At 49.7% G+C, this 23,359-nt stretch overlaps 1 long non-coding RNA gene across 1 annotated transcript in view; it reads left to right on the plus strand.

The window, feature by feature from the left end:
* Positions 1 to 1,631: 1,631 nt before the first annotated feature.
* Positions 1,632 to 23,359, plus strand: part of LOC122564855 (uncharacterized) — a 127,575-nt gene continuing 105,847 nt past the window's right edge. Inside the window, exons 1-2 of the long non-coding RNA XR_015759601.1 lie at positions 1,632 to 1,737; positions 4,580 to 4,605. This is a non-coding gene — a long non-coding RNA (uncharacterized LOC122564855). The remainder of the gene's footprint in view (positions 1,738 to 4,579; positions 4,606 to 23,359) is intronic.

Here is a 23,359-nt window from a genome sequence, read left to right on the forward strand (position 1 = left end):
GCCTTACCAATCTCACCAGACAAACTAGATGTAACTTTAGCTCACCACTTGCTTTTGTGTTGGAAGACATCAACATTTCAGGGCATGTTTCAAGAACACTGGTCGCATGGACCTCACAATGCATTAACATCTGATATGTGCCAGCCTTTAGGAAACCTCATGGTGCATCTTTGATCCATTTGCAGGGCACTTCTGTAATTTAATGCAGCACTTTGGACTGTTCCAATAACTCTCATTGTAATGTTGCAGTAAGGATACTGTGTGCTCAGGGACACACATCTAGCTCATGTATTGGACCTACTGCGTCTCTAGACTCTTCACTTGTTGGCCTAGCGCTCGCTGACTCTGAGCCTACCTGGATGCTCACAGCATCCATACCTTCCCTTACGTTGGTCCTCCAGTGAGAGATACCAAACTAACATTACTGCTGTGCAGTTTAGTGCAGACACAAAGCCTGGAAGCCTGTCCTGGTGAACACCAGGCTTCAATCAAACGGTATAGCCCTTCATTCAAGGTATCCCAGGATAGCAAAGCAAGGGCATCCTCTGATAGCAGTCCAGTGGTTTGAACATGGTTAGTCAGCCACTCGAGTGGTTATTGTCAGAATTCTGTCCAGGTGACAGGTAAGGAGCTGAATGTTGGGATGTCCATCATCTGTTTTGGTTCTTTCTGCCTTATCATGGGTTTTTGTCCTGGAATTATGGAACATGAGAGCAAGTGACACAGCTTTTACAGCTGGTGAGATGTTCCGAGCTATTGAGTGAGCAACGCAGAGGGCATGTAGGGTTAGTAGTGTCGGGGTTGTAGGATCACAGTGAGTAAGGGTAGATGTTGCAGGTAATAGTGAGAATGATGCAGCATGAGTCTTGATGGGAGGTGAGAACAGCAGCAGAGATAGAGTGAGGTGTTAAACAGAAGATGGCGGTACTTATGCTAGCAAAGTGCAAAAGTACCTATAGCACTGAGCATTCTTCCAGTTGGCAGAGACTGCTTTAATCTGTTTAAAAAAACCCAGACCAGGCTGGCTTGGTCAGGAATCTATACTGCGGATCCTGAGGAAATCCTACCTCTGCACCACCCTCCTCCAGCTCCCTGCCTGCACAGTGGGCCACTGATTTCCCTCTTTCTGCTGCAACCAAGGCAAAAGCCAGCAACCATTCTTCAATCTAAGTTAGATGAATGCAGCAAAGTAGCATGTTCATCCCTGTGTTCAAACGGGAACAAGATTTTATTTCCTTGAAACAAAGATTACATAGTGATTGTATCACTTGATGCAACACCTAATTTGTCATTTACAAAGACAAGGAGTTAGGAATCTTTCATTAAAACTTTATAAGTTTGAACATTTCTAATCATCGTTATTTGTTTCTCTCTGTTTTCAAGAGGAGTGCAATGAGAGAAAGAGTTCACTGTGTACTCCACAGTGAAAGTATAGACAATCTGGATGGCCCATTTGTGACTGGGTCTTTGTACATTTGATCTTTACCTGTGTCTTTGACGCATTTTACAATATTGATACATTTTGACTCAGAAACACGCAGTCTGACATTTTCTGTAATCATTAACCCACTGCATGTTTAACATTGCTCAATATGTCACTGAGCATCCATCTCTTTATATAAGCCTTCATTATGCATTCCAAGTAAACAACTGCACAGTACTGACCCAACCACTGCAGGACAATGAGACTATTTTCAGGTTTTGTTCTTTTCTCCTTGTTGTTATTCTATGTCATGGGTAAGTTACTCCTCATTCCATTGTTTGCTATTATGGACTGTAATCACTCCTGGCATTCTTTCTTCTTATTTTGTTTTCTGAACTAAGTAATAGACTTACCACTAATGAACTTAATTCTGTTTGTGGAGAAGCCGGTGTTGGACTGGGGTGGACAAAGTTAAAAATCACACAACACCAGGTTATAGTCCAACAGGTTTATTTGGAAGGACTAGCTTTCAGAGCGCTGTTTCTTCATCAGGATCATAAAACACAGAATTTATATCAAAGGATCACAGTGTCTTGCAATTAAAACGATATATTGAATAAACCTAGATTGCTGTTAAGTCTTTCATCTTTTAGAATGGGTTGCAGGTTTCGGTTCATTAAAAGATAAATCCCAGAATTTCTTTGCAGAATTGTATTTGCAGATGCATTCCATTCTTGCTCAAAAAGCACACAACCCAAAGCAGCCAATGCAGGTAGCCAATCCATGCAACACGCTACAAATTCCTCCTTTGAAACCGAACCAATCTGACCCAAGAACGGGACACAGGCAGACCTGTCCCACTGGTTACCTGATGAAGGAACAGTGCTCTAAAAGCTAGTGCTTTAAAATAAACCTGTTGGACTATAACCTGGCATTGTGTGATTTTGAACTTAATTCTGTAAGCACCTTATACTTTCCACTGTAATTGGTTAAGCCTAAAGTGACAATGAAGGGTGAATTGCACTGGTTGTTCTCGAGAGCAATTTTATCCACAACGCACTTGCGATGCTGCCTCACTTGTTCACTAGAGAGTTTTATATCCTGCTATAGGTCGGAGAAGAGTTTGACTCCAAACTTTGAATGGAACTTACTCTTAATGATGTGATAGTTTTGGGAATGGTGTTAACTTTTCCTAAATGCCCACTGTACCCCATCCCTCCAGTATAAAGAATTCGCAACTGTGTACAATAAGGAGTTTCAAATCATTTCCACCTTCATTAATATGCTCCAAATGAAGTCCAATGCATTCTTGTAATATTAAAAAAAATTTCTCAGCCTCACTCTTGTTGAATTGCAATTTAGAATAATATCAAGTTGCTATTAAATGAAGGCATTGATGGTGATGTTTTTAACTCCATATAGCATACTAATGCTGAGAAACTAAGCCATATAGTGCCTGGTTTTTCAGGCCTCTTAATCTTCTCATATTGATGAGCATAATTTTAGCTCTTACAGCCAGAAGTGCGCCACACCTCAAATTGGAATGTGGATGTGTTTGCATCAGCAGTGCACATTAAGAAAACTTGCCAATTACATTGGGATCCTGCACCTCTTTCAGGACCCATTTTCAATGGCACTATCCTCGAGCACACTACACACGCTGAACTCACATGGTGTAATGTGACACACATTTTGAGGAAGGCCCTCAAAAATGAATCTGGAGCTGAGATGCGCAAAACTGCATGTCCTAGCCCTATACGACAATAATGCAGGCAGTGATCTGCCAGACATAAATTGTCCCTCCCTCAATCATTGCTACCTACACTAACAAACCACTAATTGCCCATGGCACACCTCAAATCCCAATTACACATGCTTCCTCATTTACTTGGGGGTCAAAGTGATTCCAGCAACAACTTAAGTGTCTTTAATGATTCCATCTTCATTCAATGAGGCCTATGGATTAATAGGGGCCTTCATTGTTCAAGCTCAGTGTCTGTGATCTGTGCCCAAATTTCTAGAACAACTATCTGTATCATGCTCAACAGGGATGTAACCAGTGTCTTATATGAAGGAATATCCTCACACGCTCTCTAGATAAAATTCTTTTTCCTGTTTGATCTCCATGATATGAGGCTCATCTATAGGTAAAGGTGAAGTCACCATTTTCTTAACAGACCATAGGCTACTCTCTCATTCGAGAGAGACGACTAGTGGTGGTTTAACCTGAGGGGCACCACAACTCAGACAAGGGGAGAAAGTTGAGAAGGAAAGTCCTTCATGGTAACCTTAGTCAGAATTGAACCCACGTTATTGGCATTACTCTGCATTGCGAGCGATGTAAGTTAATTGTTGAAATAAGGAAGCGAACAGTTGACACAAGCTTCTTGGTTAAATCCTTGCTGCTTTTGAGATAATTGTTGATCATGTTCTCTATTTTAAGTCAACTTTACAAGATCCTGAACTTTTTTGCTTTATCGTGAATATGGATTTTCTCTCATGCCACTCTTTTATCTTGTTGATTCACTTTTATTCCATTGTCTCTCTTGTTTTTAACTCATCATTTCTCCATTTTTAATATATTTTGATTCTAATTGATTTTCATGATTTTGTTTCGAACATTTCTTGTCTTGAAGCTTTTTATTATTTTCCCCTCCCCTGTGATAAGCAATATTTACCAGATGAGTGCTCAGCACAGACCACCAGAAAAAAATTAAGTACACAGTCCAAGTGTTGGGAAATTGCCTGTATTTGGGAATCCTTAAAAATTAAACTTGCTGACCATACCAAGATCAGAGATCAAAACGATTACAATCCAGTGACAAATACGATTGTATAATTATGAAGGCTGAGCCTTGAAGTAAACATGGTGTTCAACAAAATGGAAATACTGGATCTATTCCGAGAAGATTGACGAGGAGGGACTGCACATCATGAAAAACTACTGGAGAAAGCAAAAGAAAGTTGCACTATTTATACAAACCATGGGTTTAGTGAATGCCTCAGAATATAATTTAGTTTTGTCCTTTAAATGAGTCTTCATAGGATGGTTTTGCTTGTCAATATATAATCTAACCAAAGTATGCAAAATGTGTTGTTTTCGTAAGGCTCATAATTCAGTAACTATTTTTTATCCTGTTATTTTAATTTTTATAGCTGTAAACTTTGAAACAGGAATGGAGGTAAGCAGTCCATATTTACCCTTCAATGTTAAAGCTGTTGTGATTTAGAACACAACTATTTTCACTTTGTGATCGAGATTTCATGCAATTATGTCTGAAAAATCACTCACATGACAGAGTGCCTGTGACTCACTCTCCATTCCAGAGCGTCTGTAACTCACTCTCATTCCAGAGCGCCTATGACTCAGACTCACTCTCATTCCAGAACGCCTGTGACTCACTCTCATTCCAGAGCGCCTGTGACTCACTCTCCATTCCAGAGTGCCTGTGACTCACTCTCCATTCCAGAGTGCCTGTGACACACTCTCATTCCAGAGCGCCTACGACTCACTCTCATTCCAGAGCACCTGTGACTCACTCTCCATTCCAGAGCACCTGTGACTCACTCTCCATTCCAGAGTGCCTGTGACTCACTCTCCATTCCAGAGTGCCTGTGACACACTCTCATTCCAGAGCGCCTACGACTCACTCTCATTCCAGAACGCCTGTGACTCACTCTCATTCCAGAGCACCTGTGACTCACTCTCCATTCCAGAGCGCATGTGACTCACTCTCATTCCAGAACACATGTGACTCACTCTCATTCCAGAGCGCCTGTGACTCACTCTCCATTCCAGAGTGCCTGTGACTCACTCTCATTCCAGAGCACCTGTGACTCACTCTCCATTCCAGAGTGCCTGTGACTCACTCTCCATTCCAGAGTGCCTGTGACTCACTCTCATTCCAGAGCGCCTACGACTCACTCTCATTCCAGAGCACCTGTGACTCACTCTCCATTCCAGAGCGTATGTGACTCATTCTCATTCCAGAGCACCTGTGACTCACTCTCCATTCCAGAGTGCCTGTGACTCACTCTCCATTCCAGAGTGCCTGTGACTCACTCTCATTCCAGAGCGCCTACGACTCACTCTCATTCCAGAACGCCTGTGACTCACTCTCATTCCAGAGCACCTGTGACTCACTCTCCATTCCAGAGCGCATGTGACTCACTCTCATTCCAGAACACCTGTGACTCACTCTCATTCCAGAGCGCCTGTGACTCACTCTCCATTCCAGAGTGCCTGTGACTCACTCTCATTCCAGGGCACCTGCGACTCACTCTCATTCCAGAACGCCTGTGACTCACTCTCATTCCAGAGCGCCTGTGACTCACTCTCCATTCCAGTGCCTGTCACTCACTCTCCATTCCAGAGCACCTGTGACTCACTCTCCATTCCAGAGCACCTGTGACTCACTCTCATTCCAGAGCACCTGTGACTCACTCTCATTCCAGAACGCCCGTGACTCACTCTCCATTCCAGTGCCTGTGACTTACTCTCATTCCAGAGCACCTGTGACTCACTCTCCATTCCAGAACGCCTGTGACTCACTCTCCATTCCAGAGTGCCTGTCACTCACTCTACATTCCACAGTGCCTGTGACTCACTCTCATTTCAGAACGCCTGTGACTCACTCTCCTTTCCAGTGCCTGTGACTCACTCTCCATTCCAGAGCACCTGTGACTCACTCTCCATTCCAGAGTGCCTGTGACTCACTCTCCATTCCACAGTGCCTGTGACTCACTCTCATTTCAGAATGCCTGTGACTCACTATCCTTTCCAGTGCCTGTGACTCACTCTCATTCCAGAGCGCCTGTAACTCACTCTCCATTCCAGAGTGCCTGTCACTCACTCTCATTCCAGAGCGCCTGTGACTCATTCTCATTCCAGAACGCCTGTGACTCACTCTCATTCCAGAGCGCCTGTGACTCACTCTCCATTCCAGAGCACCTGTGACTCACTCTCCATTCCAGAGTGCCTGTGACTCACTCTCCATTCCAGAGTGCCTGTGACTCACTCTCATTCCAGAGCGCCTACGACTCACTCTCATTCCAGAACACCTGTGACTCACTCTCATTCCAGAGCACCTGTGACTCACTCTCCATTCCAGAGCGCATGTGACTCACTCTCATTCCAGAACACCTGTGACTCACTCTCATTCCAGAGCGCCTGTTACTCACTCTCCATTCCAGAGTGCCTGTGACTCACTCTCATTCCAGAGCACCTGCGACTCACTCTCATTCCAGAACGCCTGTGACTCACTCTCATTCCAGAGCGCCTGTGACTCACTCTCCATTCCAGTGCCTGTCACTCACTCTCATTCCAGAGCACCTGTGACTCACTCTCCATTCCAGAGCACCTGTGACTCACTCTCATTCCAGAGCACCTGTGACTCACTCTCATTCCAGAACGCCTGTGACTCACTCTCCATTCCAGTGCCTGTGACTTACTCTCATTCCAGAGCACCTGTAACTCACTCTCCATTGCAGAGTGCCTGTCACTCACTCTCATTCCAGAGCGCCTGTGACTCATTCTCATTCCAGAACGCCTGTGACTCACTCTCATTCCAGAGCGCCTGTGACTCACTCTCCATTCCAGAGCACCTGTGACTCACTCTCATTCTAGAGCGCCTGTAACTCCATTCCAGAGCACCTGTGACTCACTCTTCATTCCAGAGTGCCTGAAACTCACTCTCCATTCCAGAGTGCCTGTGACTCACACTTCATTCCAGAGCACCTGTGACTCACTCTCCATTCCAGAGCAACTGTGACTCACTCTCATTCCTGAGCGCCTGTGACTCATTCTCATTCCAGAACGCCTGTGACTCACCCTCCATTCCAGTGCCTGTGACTCACTCTCCATTCCAGAGTGCCTGTGACTCACTCTCATTCCAGAGCGCCTACGACTCACTCTCATTCCAGAACGCCTGTGACTCACTCTCATTCCAGAGCACCTGTGACTCACTCTCCATTCCAGCGCGCATGTGACTCACTCTCATTCCAGAACACATGTGACTCACTCTCATTCCAGAGCGCCTGTAACTCACTCTCCATTCCAGAGCACCTGTGACTCACTCTCATTTCAGAACGCCTGTGACTCACTCTCATTCCAGAGTGCCTGTGACTCACTCTCATTCCAGAGCGCCTGTGACTCAGTCTCATTCCAGAGCACCTGCAACTCACTCTCATTTCAGAGTGCCTGTAACTCACTCTCATTCCAGAGCACCTGCAACTCACTCTCATTTCAGAGTGCCTGTGACTCACTCTCATTCCAGAGCACCTGTGACTCATTCTCCATTCCAGAGCACCTGTGACTCACTCTCCATTCCAGAGCACCTGTGACTCACTCTTCATTCCAGAGCACCTGTGACTCACTCTCCATTCCAGAGTGCCTGTGACTCACTCTCCATTCCAGAGTGCCTGTGACTCACTCTCATTCCAGAGCGCCTACGACTCACTCTCATTCCAGAACGCCTGTGACTCACTCTCATTCCAGAGCACCTGTGACTCACTCTCCATTCCAGAGCGCATGTGACTCACTCTCATTCCAGAACACCTGTGACTCACTCTCATTCCAGAGCGCCTGTGACTCACTCTCCATTCCAGAGTGCCTGTGACTCACTCTCATTCCAGAGCACCTGCGACTCACTCTCATTCCAGAGCGCCTGTGACTCACTCTCCATTCCAGTGCCTGTCACTCACTCTCATTCCAGAGCACCTGTGACTCACTCTCCATTCCAGAGCACCTGTGACTCACTCTCATTCCAGAGCACCTGTGACTCACTCTCATTCCAGAACGCCTGTGACTCACTCTCCATTCCAGTGCCTGTGACTTACTCTCATTCCAGAGCACCTGTGACTCACTCTCCATTCCAGAACGCCTGTGACTCACTCTCCATTCCAGAGTGCCTGTGACTCACTCTCCATTCCACAGTGCCTGTGACTCACTCTCATTTCAGAACGCCTGTGACTCACTATCCTTTCCAGTGCCTGTGACTCACTCTCATTCCAGAGCGCCTGTAACTCACTCTCCATTCCAGAGTGCCTGTCACTCACTCTCATTCCAGAGCGCCTGTGACTCATTCTCATTCCAGAACGCCTGTGACTCACTCTCATTCCAGAGCGCCTGTGACTCACTCTCCATTCCAGAGCACCTGTGACTCACTCTCATTCCAGAGCGCCTGTGACTCACTCTCCATTCCAGAGTACCTGTGACTCACTCTCATTTCAGAATGCCTGTGACTCACTCTCCATTCGAGTGCCTGTGACTCACTCTCATTCCAGAACGCCTGTGACTCACTCTCATTCCAGAACCCTGTGACTCACTCTCCATTCCAGTGCCTGTGGCTCACTCTCCATTCCAGAGTTCCTGTGACTCACTCTCATTCCAGAGCACCTGTGACTCACTCTCATTCCGGAACGCCTGTGACTCACTCTCCATTCCAGTGCCTGTGACTCACTCTCATTCCAGAGCGCCTGTGACTCACTCTCCATTCCAGAGCACCTGTGACTCACTCTCATTCCAGAACGCCTGTGACTCACTATCATTCCAGAGCACCTGTGACTCACTCTCACTCCAGAGCGCCTGTGACGCACTCTCATTCCAGAGCGCCTGTAACTCACTCTCCATTCCAGAGCACCTGTGACTCACTCTCCATTCCAGAGTGCCTGTGACTCACTCTCCATTCCAGAGTGCCTGTGACTCACTCTCATTCCAGAGCGCCTACGACTCACTCTCATTCCAGAACGCCTGTGACTCACTCTCATTCCAGAGCACCTGTGACTCACTCTCCATTCCAGAGCGCATGTGACTCACTCTCATTCCAGAACACCTGTGACTCACTCTCATTCCAGAGCGCCTGTGACTCACTCTCCATTCCAGAGTGCCTGTGACTCACTCTCATTCCAGAGCACCTGCGACTCACTCTCATTCCAGAACGCCTGTGACTCACTCTCATTCCAGAGCGCCTGTGACTCACTCTCCATTCCAGTGCCTGTCACTCACTCTCATTCCAGAGCACCTGTGACTCACTCTCCATTCCAGAGCACCTGTGACTCACTCTCATTCCAGAGCACCTGTGACTCACTCTAATTCCAGAACGCCTGTGACTCACTCTCCATTCCAGTGCCTGTGACTTACTCTCATTCCAGAGCACCTGTGACTCACTCTCCATTCCAGAACGCCTGTGACTCACTCTCCATTCCAGAGTGCCTGTCACTCACTCTCATTCCAGAGCGCCTGTGACTCATTCTCATTCCAGAACGCCTGTGACTCACTCTCATTCCAGAGCGCCTGTGACTCACTCTCCATTCCAGAGCACCTGTGACTCACTCTCATTCTAGAGCGCCTGTAACTCCATTCCAGAGCACCTGTGACTCACTCTTCATTCCAGAGTGCCTGAAACTCACTCTCCATTCCAGAGTGCCTGTGACTCACACTTCATTCCAGAGCACCTGTGACTCACTCTCCATTCCAGAGCAACTGTGACTCACTCTCATTCCTGAGCGCCTGTGACTCATTCTCATTCCAGAACGCCTGTGACTCACCCTCCATTCCAGTGCCTGTGACTCACTCTCCATTCCAGAGTGCCTAAGACTCACTCTCATTCCAGAACGCCTGTGACTCACTCTCATTCCAGAGCACCTGTGACTCACTCTCCATTCCAGAGCGCCTACGACTCACTCTCATTCCAGAACGCCTGTGACTCACTCTCATTCCAGAGCACCTGTGACTCACTCTCCATTCCAGAGCGCATGTGACTCACTCTCATTCCAGAACACATGTGACTCACTCTCATTCCAGAGCGCCTGTAACTCACTCTCCATTCCAGAGCACCTGTGACTCACTCTCATTTCAGAACGCCTGTGACTCACTCTCATTCCAGAACGCCTGTGACTCACCCTCCATTCCAGTGCCTGTGACTCACTCTCCATTCCAGAGTGCCTGTGACTCACTCTCATTCCAGAGCGCCTACGACTCACTCTCATTCCAGAACGCCTGTGACTCACTCTCATTCCAGAGCACCTGTGACTCACTCTCCATTCCAGCGCGCATGTGACTCACTCTCATTCCAGAACACATGTGACTCACTCTCATTCCAGAGCGCCTGTAACTCACTCTCCATTCCAGAGCACCTGTGACTCACTCTCATTTCAGAACGCCTGTGACTCACTCTCATTCCAGAGTGCCTGTGACTCACTCTCATTCCAGAGCGCCTGTGACTCAGTCTCATTCCAGAGCACCTGCAACTCACTCTCATTTCAGAGTGCCTGTAACTCACTCTCATTCCAGAGCACCTGCAACTCACTCTCATTTCAGAGTGCCTGTGACTCACTCTCATTCCAGAGCACCTGTGACTCATTCTCCATTCCAGAGCACCTGTGACTCACTCTCCATTCCAGAGCACCTGTGACTCACTCTTCATTCCAGAGCACCTGTGACTCACTCTCCATTCCAGAGTGCCTGTGACTCACTCTCCATTCCAGAGTGCCTGTGACTCACTCTCATTCCAGAGCGCCTACGACTCACTCTCATTCCAGAACGCCTGTGACTCACTCTCATTCCAGAGCACCTGTGACTCACTCTCCATTCCAGAGCGCATGTGACTCACTCTCATTCCAGAACACCTGTGACTCACTCTCATTCCAGAGCGCCTGTGACTCACTCTCCATTCCAGAGTGCCTGTGACTCACTCTCATTCCAGAGCACCTGCGACTCACTCTCATTCCAGAGCGCCTGTGACTCACTCTCCATTCCAGTGCCTGTCACTCACTCTCATTCCAGAGCACCTGTGACTCACTCTCCATTCCAGAGCACCTGTGACTCACTCTCATTCCAGAGCACCTGTGACTCACTCTCATTCCAGAACGCCTGTGACTCACTCTCCATTCCAGTGCCTGTGACTTACTCTCATTCCAGAGCACCTGTGACTCACTCTCCATTCCAGAACGCCTGTGACTCACTCTCCATTCCAGAGTGCCTGTGACTCACTCTCCATTCCACAGTGCCTGTGACTCACTCTCATTTCAGAACGCCTGTGACTCACTATCCTTTCCAGTGCCTGTGACTCACTCTCATTCCAGAGCGCCTGTAACTCACTCTCCATTCCAGAGTGCCTGTCACTCACTCTCATTCCAGAGCGCCTGTGACTCATTCTCATTCCAGAACGCCTGTGACTCACTCTCATTCCAGAGCGCCTGTGACTCACTCTCCATTCCAGAGCACCTGTGACTCACTCTCATTCCAGAGCGCCTGTGACTCACTCTCCATTCCAGAGTACCTGTGACTCACTCTCATTTCAGAATGCCTGTGACTCACTCTCCATTCGAGTGCCTGTGACTCACTCTCATTCCAGAACGCCTGTGACTCACTCTCATTCCAGAACCCTGTGACTCACTCTCCATTCCAGTGCCTGTGGCTCACTCTCCATTCCAGAGTTCCTGTGACTCACTCTCATTCCAGAGCACCTGTGACTCACTCTCATTCCGGAACGCCTGTGACTCACTCTCCATTCCAGTGCCTGTGACTCACTCTCATTCCAGAGCGCCTGTGACTCACTCTCCATTCCAGAGCACCTGTGACTCACTCTCATTCCAGAACGCCTGTGACTCACTATCATTCCAGAGCACCTGTGACTCACTCTCACTCCAGAGCGCCTGTGACGCACTCTCATTCCAGAGCGCCTGTAACTCACTCTCCATTCCAGAGCACCTGTGACTCACTCTCCATTCCAGAGTGCCTGTGACTCACTCTCCATTCCAGAGTGCCTGTGACTCACTCTCATTCCAGAGCGCCTACGACTCACTCTCATTCCAGAACGCCTGTGACTCACTCTCATTCCAGAGCACCTGTGACTCACTCTCCATTCCAGAGCGCATGTGACTCACTCTCATTCCAGAACACCTGTGACTCACTCTCATTCCAGAGCGCCTGTGACTCACTCTCCATTCCAGAGTGCCTGTGACTCACTCTCATTCCAGAGCACCTGCGACTCACTCTCATTCCAGAACGCCTGTGACTCACTCTCATTCCAGAGCGCCTGTGACTCACTCTCCATTCCAGTGCCTGTCACTCACTCTCATTCCAGAGCACCTGTGACTCACTCTCCATTCCAGAGCACCTGTGACTCACTCTCATTCCAGAGCACCTGTGACTCACTCTAATTCCAGAACGCCTGTGACTCACTCTCCATTCCAGTGCCTGTGACTTACTCTCATTCCAGAGCACCTGTGACTCACTCTCCATTCCAGAACGCCTGTGACTCACTCTCCATTCCAGAGTGCCTGTCACTCACTCTCATTCCAGAGCGCCTGTGACTCATTCTCATTCCAGAACGCCTGTGACTCACTCTCATTCCAGAGCGCCTGTGACTCACTCTCCATTCCAGAGCACCTGTGACTCACTCTCATTCTAGAGCGCCTGTAACTCCATTCCAGAGCACCTGTGACTCACTCTTCATTCCAGAGTGCCTGAAACTCACTCTCCATTCCAGAGTGCCTGTGACTCACACTTCATTCCAGAGCACCTGTGACTCACTCTCCATTCCAGAGCAACTGTGACTCACTCTCATTCCTGAGCGCCTGTGACTCATTCTCATTCCAGAACGCCTGTGACTCACCCTCCATTCCAGTGCCTGTGACTCACTCTCCATTCCAGAGTGCCTAAGACTCACTCTCATTCCAGAACGCCTGTGACTCACTCTCATTCCAGAGCACCTGTGACTCACTCTCCATTCCAGAGCGCCTACGACTCACTCTCATTCCAGAACGCCTGTGACTCACTCTCATTCCAGAGCACCTGTGACTCACTCTCCATTCCAGAGCGCATGTGACTCACTCTCATTCCAGAACACATGTGACTCACTCTCATTCCAGAGCGCCTGTAACTCACTCTCCATTCCAGAGCACCTGTGACTCACTCTCATTTCAGAACGCCTGTGACTCACTCTCATTCCAGAGTGCCTGTGACTCACTCTCATTCCAGAGCGCCTGTGACTCACTCTCATTCCAGAGCACCTGCAACTCACTCTCATTTCAGAGTGCCTGTAACTCACTCTCATTCCACAGCACCTGCAACTCACTCTCATTTCAGAGTGCCTGTGACTCACTCTCATTCCAGAGCACCTGTGACTCATTCTCCATTCCAGAGCACCTGTGACTCACTCTCCATTCCAGAGCACCTGTGACTCACTCTTCATTCCAGAGCACCTGTGACTCACTCTCCATTCCAGAGTGCCTGTGACTAACTCTCCATTCCAGAGTGCCTGTGACTCACTCTCATTCCAGAGCGCCTACGACTCACTCTCATTCCAGAACGCCTGTGACTCACTCTCATTCCAGAGCACCTGTGACTCACTCTCCATTCCAGAGCGCATGTGACTCACTCTCATTCCAGAACACCTGTGACTCACTCTCATTCCAGAGCGCCTGTGACTCACTCTCCATTCCAGAGTGCCTGTGACTCACTCTCATTCCAGAGCACCTGCGACTCACTCTCATTCCAGAGCGCCTGTGACTCACTCTCCATTCCAGTGCCTGTCACTCACTCTCATTCCAGAGCACCTGTGACTCACTCTCCATTCCAGAGCACCTGTGACTCACTCTCATTCCAGAGCACCTGTGACTCACTCTCATTCCAGAACGCCTGTGACTCACTCTCCATTCCAGTGCCTGTGACTTACTCTCATTCCAGAGCACCTGTGACTCACTCTCCATTCCAGAACGCCTGTGACTCACTCTCCATTCCAGAGTGCCTGTGACTCACTCTCCATTCCACAGTGCCTGTGACTCACTCTCATTTCAGAACGCCTGTGACTCACTATCCTTTCCAGTGCCTGTGACTCACTCTCATTCCAGAGCGCCTGTAACTCACTCTCCATTCCAGAGTGCCTGTCACTCACTCTCATTCCAGAGCGCCTGTGACTCATTCTCATTCCAGAACGCCTGTGACTCACTCTCATTCCAGAGCGCCTGTGACTCACTCTCCATTCCAGAGCACCTGTGACTCACTCTCATTCCAGAGCGCCTGTGACTCACTCTCCATTCCAGAGTACCTGTGACTCACTCTCATTTCAGAATGCCTGTGACTCACTCTCCATTCGAGTGCCTGTGACTCACTCTCATTCCAGAACGCCTGTGACTCACTCTCATTCCAGAACGCCTGTGACTCACTCTCCATTCCAGTGCCTGTGGCTCACTCTCCATTCCAGAGTTCCTGTGACTCACTCTCATTCCAGAGCACCTGTGACTCACTCTCATTCCGGAACGCCTGTGACTCACTCTCCATTCCAGTGCCTGTGACTCACTCTCATTCCAGAGCGCCTGTGACTCACTCTCCATTCCAGAGCACCTGTGACTCACTCTCATTCCAGAACGCCTGTGACTCACTATCATTCCAGAGCACCTGTGACTCACTCTCACTCCAGAGCGCCTGTGACGCACTCTCATTCCAGAGCGCCTGTAACTCACTCTCCATTCCAGAGCACCTGTGACTCACTCCCCTTTTGAGAACGCCTGTGACTCACTGTCATTCCAGAGTGCCTGTGACTCACTCTCCATTCCAGAGTGCCTGTGACTCACTCTCATTCCAGAGCACCTGCGACTCACTCTCATTCCAGAGCGCCTGTGACTCACTCTCCATTCCAGTGCCTGTCACTCACTCTCATTCCAGAGCACCTGTGACTCACTCTCCATTCCAGAGCACCTGTGACTCACTCTCATTCCAGAGCACCTGTGACTCACTCTCATTCCAGAACGCCTGTGACTCACTCTCCATTCCAGTGCCTGTGACTTACTCTCATTCCAGAGCACCTGTGACTCACTCTCCATTCCAGAACGCCTGTGACTCACTCTCCATTCCAGAGTGCCTGTGACTCACTCTCCATTCCACAGTGCCTGTGACTCACTCTCATTTCAGAACGCCTGTGACTCACTATCCTTTCCAGTGCCTGTGACTCACTCTCATTCCAGAGCGCCTGTAACTCACTCTCCATTCCAGAGTGCCTGTCACTCACTCTCATTCCAGAGCGCCTGTGACTCATTCTCATTCCAGAACGCCTGTGACTCACTCTCATTCCAGAGCGCCTGTGACTCACTCTCCATTCCAGAGCACCTGTGACTCACTCTCATTCCAGAGCGCCTGTGACTCACTCTCCATTCCAGAGTACCTGTGACTCACTCTCATTTCAGAATGCCTGTGACTCACTCTCCATTCGAGTGCCTGTGACTCACTCTCATTCCAGAACGCCTGTGACTCACTCTCATTCCAGAACCCTGTGACTCACTCTCCATTCCAGTGCCTGTGGCTCACTCTCCATTCCAGAGTTCCTGTGACTCACTCTCATTCCAGAGCACCTGTGACTCACTCTCATTCCGGAACGCCTGTGACTCACTCTCCATTCCAGTGCCTGTGACTCACTCTCATTCCAGAGCGCCTGTGACTCACTCTCCATTCCAGAGCACCTGTGACTCACTCTCATTCCAGAACGCCTGTGACTCACTATCATTCCAGAGCACCTGTGACTCACTCTCACTCCAGAGCGCCTGTGACGCACTCTCATTCCAGAGCGCCTGTAACTCACTCTCCATTCCAGAGCACCTGTGACTCACTCTCCATTCCAGAGTGCCTGTGACTCACTCTCCATTCCAGAGTGCCTGTGACTCACTCTCATTCCAGAGCGCCTACGACTCACTCTCATTCCAGAACGCCTGTGACTCACTCTCATTCCAGAGCACCTGTGACTCACTCTCCATTCCAGAGCGCATGTGACTCACTCTCATTCCAGAACACCTGTGACTCACTCTCATTCCAGAGCGCCTGTGACTCACTCTCCATTCCAGAGTGCCTGTGACTCACTCTCATTCCAGAGCACCTGCGACTCACTCTCATTCCAGAACGCCTGTGACTCACTCTCATTCCAGAGCGCCTGTGACTCACTCTCCATTCCAGTGCCTGTCACTCACTCTCATTCCAGAGCACCTGTGACTCACTCTCCATTCCAGAGCACCTGTGACTCACTCTCATTCCAGAGCACCTGTGACTCACTCTAATTCCAGAACGCCTGTGACTCACTCTCCATTCCAGTGCCTGTGACTTACTCTCATTCCAGAGCACCTGTGACTCACTCTCCATTCCAGAACGCCTGTGACTCACTCTCCATTCCAGAGTGCCTGTCACTCACTCTCATTCCAGAGCGCCTGTGACTCATTCTCATTCCAGAACGCCTGTGACTCACTCTCATTCCAGAGCGCCTGTGACTCACTCTCCATTCCAGAGCACCTGTGACTCACTCTCATTCTAGAGCGCCTGTAACTCCATTCCAGAGCACCTGTGACTCACTCTTCATTCCAGAGTGCCTGAAACTCACTCTCCATTCCAGAGTGCCTGTGACTCACACTTCATTCCAGAGCACCTGTGACTCACTCTCCATTCCAGAGCAACTGTGACTCACTCTCATTCCTGAGCGCCTGTGACTCATTCTCATTCCAGAACGCCTGTGACTCACCCTCCATTCCAGTGCCTGTGACTCACTCTCCATTCCAGAGTGCCTAAGACTCACTCTCATTCCAGAACGCCTGTGACTCACTCTCATTCCAGAGCACCTGTGACTCACTCTCCATTCCAGAGCGCCTACGACTCACTCTCATTCCAGAACGCCTGTGACTCACTCTCATTCCAGAGCACCTGTGACTCACTCTCCATTCCAGAGCGCATGTGACTCACTCTCATTCCAGAACACATGTGACTCACTCTCATTCCAGAGCGCCTGTAACTCACTCTCCATTCCAGAGCACCTGTGACTCACTCTCATTTCAGAACGCCTGTGACTCACTCTCATTCCAGAGTGCCTGTGACTCACTCTCATTCCAGAGCGCCTGTGACTCACTCTCATTCCAGAGCACCTGCAACTCACTCTCATTTCAGAGTGCCTGTAACTCACTCTCATTCCACAGCACCTGCAACTCACTCTCATTTCAGAGTGCCTGTGACTCACTCTCATTCCAGAGCACCTGTGACTCATTCTCCATTCCAGAGCACCTGTGACTCACTCTCCATTCCAGAGCACCTGTGACTCACTCTTCATTCCAGAGCACCTGTGACTCACTCTCCATTCCAGAGTGCCTGTGACTAACTCTCCATTCCAGAGTGCCTGTGACTCACTCTCATTCCAGAGCGCCTACGACTCACTCTCATTCCAGAACGCCTGTGACTCACTCTCATTCCAGAGCACCTGTGACTCACTCTCCATTCCAGAGCGCATGTGACTCACTCTCATTCCAGAACACCTGTGACTCACTCTCATTCCAGAGCGCCTGTGACTCACTCTCCATTCCAGAGTGCCTGTGACTCACTCTCATTCCAGAGCACCTGCGACTCACTCTCATTCCAGAGCGCCTGTGACTCACTCTCCATTCCAGTGCCTGTCACTCACTCTCATTCCAGAGCACCTGTGACTCACTCTCCATTCCAGAGCACCTGTGACTCACTCTCATTCCAGAGCACCTGTGACTCACTCTCATTCCAGAACGCCTGTGACTCACTCTCCATTCCAGTGCCTGTGACTTACTCTCATTCCAGAGCACCTGTGACTCACTCTCCATTCCAGAACGCCTGTGACTCACTCTCCATTCCAGAGTGCCTGTGACTCACTCTCCATTCCACAGTGCCTGTGACTCACTCTCATTTCAGAACGCCTGTGACTCACTATCCTTTCCAGTGCCTGTGACTCACTCTCATTCCAGAGCGCCTGTAACTCACTCTCCATTCCAGAGTGCCTGTCACTCACTCTCATTCCAGAGCGCCTGTGACTCATTCTCATTCCAGAACGCCTGTGACTCACTCTCATTCCAGAGCGCCTGTGACTCACTCTCCATTCCAGAGCACCTGTGACTCACTCTCATTCCAGAGCGCCTGTGACTCACTCTCCATTCCAGAGTACCTGTGACTCACTCTCATTTCAGAATGCCTGTGACTCACTCTCCATTCGAGTGCCTGTGACTCACTCTCATTCCAGAACGCCTGTGACTCACTCTCATTCCAGAACGCCTGTGACTCACTCTCCATTCCAGTGCCTGTGGCTCACTCTCCATTCCAGAGTTCCTGTGACTCACTCTCATTCCAGAGCACCTGTGACTCACTCTCATTCCGGAACGCCTGTGACTCACTCTCCATTCCAGTGCCTGTGACTCACTCTCATTCCAGAGCGCCTGTGACTCACTCTCCATTCCAGAGCACCTGTGACTCACTCTCATTCCAGAACGCCTGTGACTCACTATCATTCCAGAGCACCTGTGACTCACTCTCACTCCAGAGCGCCTGTGACGCACTCTCATTCCAGAGCGCCTGTAACTCACTCTCCATTCCAGAGCACCTGTGACTCACTCCCCTTTTGAGAACGCCTGTGACTCACTGTCATTCCAGAGTGCCTGTGACTCACTCTCATTCCAGAGCGCCTGTGACTCACTCTCATTCCAAAGCACCTGCAACTCCCTCTCATTTCTGAGTGCCTGTAACTCACTCACATTCCAGAGCACCTGCAACTCACTCTCATTTCAGAGTGCCTGTGACTCACTCTCCATTCCAGAGCACCTGTGACTCACTCTCCATTCCAGAGCACCTGTGACTCACTCTCATTCCAGAGAACCTGCAACTCACTCTCATTTCAGAGTGCCTGTAACTCACTCTCATTCCAGAGCACCTGTGACTCACTCTCCATTCCCGAGCACCTGTGACTCACTCTCATTCCAGAGCGCCTGTAACTCACTCTCCATTCCAGAGCACCTGTGACTTACTCTCCATTCCAGAGCACCTGTAACTCACTCTCATTCTAGAGCGCCTGTAACTCCATTCCAGAGCACCTGTGACTCACTCTTCATTCCAGAGTGCCTGAAACTCACTCTCCATTCCAGAGTGCCTGTGACTCACACTTCATTCCAGAGCACCTGTGACTCACTCTCATTCCAGAGCAACTGTGACTCACTCTCATTCCTGAGCGCCTGTGACTCATTCTCATTCCAGAACGCCTGTGACTCACTCTCATTCCAGAGCGCCTGTGACTCACTCTCCATTCCAGAGTACCTGTGACTCACTCTCATTTCAGAATGCCTGTGACTCACTCTCCTTTCGAGTGCCTGTGACTCACTCTCATTCCAGAACGCCTGTGACTCACTCTCATTCCAGAACGCCTGTGACTCACTCTCCATTCCAGTGCCTGTGACTCACTCTCCATTCCAGAGTTCCTGTGACTCACTCTCATTCCGGAACGCCTGTGACTCACTCTCCATTCCAGTGCCTGTGACTCACTCTCCATTCCAGTGCCTGTGACTCACTCTCCATTCCAGAGTTCCTGTGACTCACTCTCATTCCAGAGCACCTGTAACTCACTCTCCATTCCAGAGCACCTGTGACTCACTCTCATTTCAGAACGCCTGTGACTCACTCTCATTCCAGAGTGCCTGTGACTCACTTTCATTCCAGAGCGCCTGTGACTCACTCTCATTCCAGAGCACCTGCAACTCACTCTCATTTCAGAGTGCCTGTAACTCACTCTCATTCCAGAGCACCTGCAACTCACTCTCATTTCAGAGTGCCTGTAACTCACTCTCATTCCAGAGCACCTGCAACTCACTCTCATTTCAGAGTGCCTGTGACTCACTCTCATTCCAGAGCGCCTGTAACTCACTCTCCATTCCAGAGCACCTGTGACTCACTCTCATTTCTGAGTGCCTGTAACTCACTCTCATTCCAGAGCACCTGCAATTCACTCTCATTTCAGAGTGCCTGTAACTCACTCTCATTCCAGAGCACCTGTGACTCACTCTCCATTCCAGAGCACCTGTGACTCACTCTCATTCCAGAGCACCTGTGACTCACTCTCCATTCCAGAGCACCTGTGACTCACTCTCATTCCAGAGCGCCTGTGACTCACACTCCATTCCAGAGTGCCTGTGACTCACTCTCATTCCAGAGCACGTGCAACTCACTCTCATATCAGCGCGCTTGTGACTCACTCTCCATTCCAGAGCACCTGTGACTCACTCTCATTCCAGAGCACCTGTGACTCACTCTCATTCCAGAGTGCCTGTGACTCACTCTCATTCCAGAGCACCTGTGACTCACTCTCATTCCAGAGCGCCTGTGACTCACTCTCCATTCCAGAGTACCTGTGACTCACTCTCATTCCAGAGCACCTGTGACTCACTCTCATTCCAGAGCACCTGTGACTCACTCTCCATTCCAGAGCGCCTGAAACTCACTCTCCATTCCAGAGTGCCTGTGACTCACACTTCATTCCAGAGCACCTGTGACTCACTCTCCATTCCGAGCACCTTTGACTCACTCTCATTCCAGAGCGCCTGTAACTCACTCTGCATTCCAGAGCACCTGTGATTTACTCTCCATTCCAGAGCACCTGTAACTCACTCTCATTCTAGAGCCCCCGAAACTCCATTCCAGAGCACCTGTGACTCACTCTCCATTCCAGAGTACCTGTGACTCACTCTCATTTCAGAATGCCTGTGACTCACTCTCCATTCGAGTGCCTGTGACTCACTATCATTCCAGAACGCCTGTGACTCACTCTCATTCCAGAACGCCTGTGACTCACTCTCCATTCCAGTGCCTGTGACTCACTCTCCATTCCAGAGTTCCTGTGACTCACTCTCATTCCAGAGCACCTGTGACTCACTCTCATTCCGGAACGCCTGTGACTCACTCTCCATTCCAGTGCCTGTGACTCACTCTCATTCCAGAGCGCCTGTGACTCACTCTCCATTCCAGAGCACCTGTGACTCACACTCATTCCAGAACGCCTGTGACTCACGATCATTCCAGAGCGCCTGTGACTTACTCTCACTCCAGAGCGCCTGTGACTCACTCTCATTCCAGAGCGCCTGTAACTCACTATCCATTCCAGAGCACCTGTGACTCACTCTTATTTCAGAACGCCTGTGACTCACTCTCATTCCAGAGCGCCTGTGACTCACTCTCATTCCAGAGCACCTGCAACTCACTCTCATTTCAGAGTGCCTGTAACTCACTCTCATTCCAGAGCACCTGCAATTCACTCTCATTTCAGAGTGCCTGTAACTCACTCTCATTCCAGAGCACCTGCAACTCACTCTCATTTCAGAGTGCCTGTAACTCACTCTCATTCCAGAGCACCTGCAACCCACTCTCATTTCTGAGTGCCTGTAACTCACTCTCATTCCAGAGCACCTGCAACTCACTCTCATTTCAGAGTGCCTGTGACTCACTCTCATTCCAGAGCGCCTGTAACTCACTCTCCATTCCAGAGCACCTGTGACTCACTCTCATTTCAGAACGCCTCTGACTCACTCTCATTCCAGAGTGCCTGTGACTCACTCTCATTCCAGAGCGCCTGTAACCCACTCTCATTCCAGAGCACCTGCAACTCACTCTCATTTCTGAGTGCCTGTAACTCACTCTCATTCCAGAGCACCTGTGACTCACTCTCCATTCCAGAGCACCTGTGACTCACTCTCATTCCAGAGCACGTGCAACTCACTCTCATTTCAGCGCGCTTGTGACTCACTCTCCATTCCAGAGCACCTGTGACTCACTCTCATTCCAGAGCACCTGTGACTCACTCTCATTCCAGAGTGCCTGTGACTCACTCTCATTCCAGAGCACCTTTGACTCACTCTCATTCCAGAGCGCCTGTGACTCACTCTCCATTCCAGAGTACTTGTGACTCACTCTCATTCCAGAGCACCTGTGACTCACTCTCATTCCAGAGCACCTGTGACTCAATCTCCATTCCAGAGCGCCTGAAACTCACTCTCCATTCCAGAGTGCCTGTGACTCACACTTCATTCCAGAGCACCTGTGACTCACTCTCCATTCCCGAGCACCTGTGACTCACTCTCACTCCAGAGCGCCTGTAACTCACTCTGCATTCCAGAGCACCTGTGACTTACTCTCCATTCCAGAGCACCTGTAACTCACTCTCATTCTAGAGCGCCTGTAACTCCATTCCAGAGCACCTGTGACTCACTCTTCATTCCAGAGTGCCTGAAACTCACTCTCCATTCCAGAGTGCCTGTGACTCACACTTCATTCCACAGCACCTGTGACTCACTCTCCATTCCAGAGCAACTGTGACTCACTCTCATTCCTGAGCGCCTGTGACTCATTCTCATTCCAGAACGCCTGTGACTCACCCTCCATTCCAGAGTGCCTGTGACTCACTCTCCATTCCAGAGTGCCTGTGACTCACTCTCATTCCAGAGCGCCTACGACTCACTCTCCATTCCAGAGCGCATGTGACTCACTCTCGTTCCAGAACACATGTGACTCACTCTCATTCCAGAGCGCCTGTGACTCACTCTCCATTCCAGAGTGCCTGTGACTCACTCTCATTCCAGAGCACCTGTGACTCACTCTCCATTCCAGAGTGCCTGTGACTCACTCTCCATTCCAGAGTGCCTGTGACTCACTCTCATTCCAGAGGGCCTACGACTCACTCTCATTCCAGAACGCCTGTGACTCACTCTCATTCCAGAGCACCTGTGACTCACTCTCATTCCAGAGCACCTGTGACTCACTCTCCATTCCAGAGCACCTGTGACTCACTCTTCATTCCAGAGCACCTGTGACTCACTCTCCATTCCAGAGTGCCTGTGACTCACTCTCCATTCCAGAGTGCCTGTGACTCACTCTCATTCCAGAGGGCCTACGACTCACTCTCATTCCAGAGCACCTGTGACTCACTCTCCATTCCAGAGCACCTGTGACTCACTCTCCATTCCAGAGCACCTGTGACTCACTCTCATTCCAGAGCACCTGTGACTCACTCTCCATTCCAGTGCCTGTGACTTACTCTCATTCCAGAGCACCTGTGACTCACTCTCCATTCCAGAACGCCTGTGACTCACTCTCCATTCCAGAGTGCCTGTCACTCACTCTCCATTCCAGAG

Source organism: Chiloscyllium plagiosum, unplaced genomic scaffold (assembly GCF_037043375.1).
Source record: "Chiloscyllium plagiosum isolate Xiang-an unplaced genomic scaffold, Cpla_swu_hap1 HiC_scaffold_2, whole genome shotgun sequence".
Classification (NCBI taxonomy): domain Eukaryota; kingdom Metazoa; phylum Chordata; class Chondrichthyes; order Orectolobiformes; family Hemiscylliidae; genus Chiloscyllium; species Chiloscyllium plagiosum.